Below are 1,903 nucleotides of genomic sequence, written 5' to 3' on the forward strand. Positions count from 1 at the left end.
AATTAACATATAATGTATTATTTGTTTCAGGGGTACAGGTCTGTGATTCATCAGTCTTACACAACTCACAGTGCTTACCATAGCACATACCCTCCCCAATGTCTATCACCCAGCCACCCCATCCCTCCCACCCCCCTCCACTCCAGCAACCCTCAGTTTGTTTCCTGAGATTAAGAGTCTCGTATGGTTTGTTTCCCTCTCTGGTTTCATCTTGTTTCATTTTTCTCTCCCTTCCCCTATGATCCTCTGTCTTGTTTCCGAAATTCTTCATATCAATGAGATCATATGATACATGAACTAGAGGATATTATGCTAAGTGAAATAAGTCAATCGGAGTTTTGGTGTATTTTAAAATGTGCTGGGGCTGGGGCACTTGGGTGGCTCATTCATTAAGCATCTGCTTTCAGCTCAGGTCATGATCCCAGGATCCTGGGATTGAGCCTGACATTGGACTCCCTGCTCTGCGGGGAGCCTGCTTCTCCCTCTCCCACTCCCCCTGCTTGTGTTCTCTCTCTCCCTGTCTCTCTCTCTCTGTCAAATAAATAAATTAAATATTTTTTTTAAATGTGCTGGGGCTCCTGGGTGGCTCAGTCAGTTAAGCGTCTGCCTTCAGCTCAGGTCATGATCCTGGGGTCCTGGGATGGAGCCCCACATCAGGCTCCTTGCTCGGCAGGGAGTCTGCTTCTCTCTCTGCACCTCCCCCTGCTTGTGCATGCTCTCTCTCTCTCTCAAATAAATAAAGTCTTTTTTAAAATGTACATATACTGCAACTTGCATTTTTCACTTGACATTTTGTTGCAAATGGATGTAGATCATTCTTTGTATCTACTATTTGGAAGTCTATCATCTGCATATACCTTATGTTATCTGTACATGCTTCTGTTAGTGGACACCCAGGTTGTTTCCAATGTTTTGCCATTAGAAACAAGCTAAAATTGGGGCGCCTGGGTGGCTCAGTCGTTAAGCGTCTGCCTTCGGCTCAGGTCATGATCCCAGGGTCCTGGGATCGAGCCCCGCATCAGGCTCCCTGCTCAGCGGGGAGTCTGCTTCTCCTCCCTCTCCTGCTCCCCCTGCTTGTGCTCTCTCTCCCACTGTATCTCGCTCTGTCAAATAAATAAATAAAATCTTTAAAAAAAAAAAAAAGAAACAAGCTAAAATGAATGGTCCTTGTCTATATGTACACGAGTTTCTCTGGGTTTATATGCAGAAGTATAATTGCTGGGTTGTATGCATGGTGTCAAGTTTACTAGATATTGCCAAATTCCTCTCTCAAGTGTGCAAAACCAGCTTACACTCCTATTTAACAGGAGTGAATGAGAATTCTCTTTGCTCTACATTCTAGCCAACATTTGGTACTGTCAGACTTTTAATTTTTGTCAGTCTGATGGGTGTAAAATGACATCTCATCGTGATTAATTTTTGTTTCCGTGGCTACTAGTGTGGCTGCGCATTTTTTTCTCCTATTTATCCTACTTTGTGTTTCCTACTCTATAAATTCCCTTTCCTTTGCTCATTTTTCTTTTGGGTTGCTTGCCTTTTTCTTCTTGATTTATAGGAGTTCTCAGTACACTCTGGATACTAATACTTGTCTTTTCACTTCGTTTATGGTAAGTTTTTGTTTTTTGGTTTTTTGGTTTTTTGGTGTTGGACTAGGTGAGAGGCAGCTACATTTAGTCTCTGTGGGCTTTTTCAGGATGTAGTCTGGGGGCCTGGTAGTCAGAGGACGTGTTTCACTTTCCCAGGGTGATAGCTAACCCAAAGACATACAGTTTCTAAGGCCACACGTTCTGGCTGGCAGTAGGTCTACAAACTAGAGACTTACTATCTGCTCCAGCCAAACTTAAGCGGTTTTTTCTTTTTTCAATTGCTCCTTATTTTTCTTCTCTCCAGGCCTTTTCACACA

The sequence above is a fragment of the Halichoerus grypus genome, chromosome X, assembly GCF_964656455.1.
Source record: "Halichoerus grypus chromosome X, mHalGry1.hap1.1, whole genome shotgun sequence".
NCBI classification, from domain to species: Eukaryota; Metazoa; Chordata; class Mammalia; order Carnivora; family Phocidae; genus Halichoerus; species Halichoerus grypus.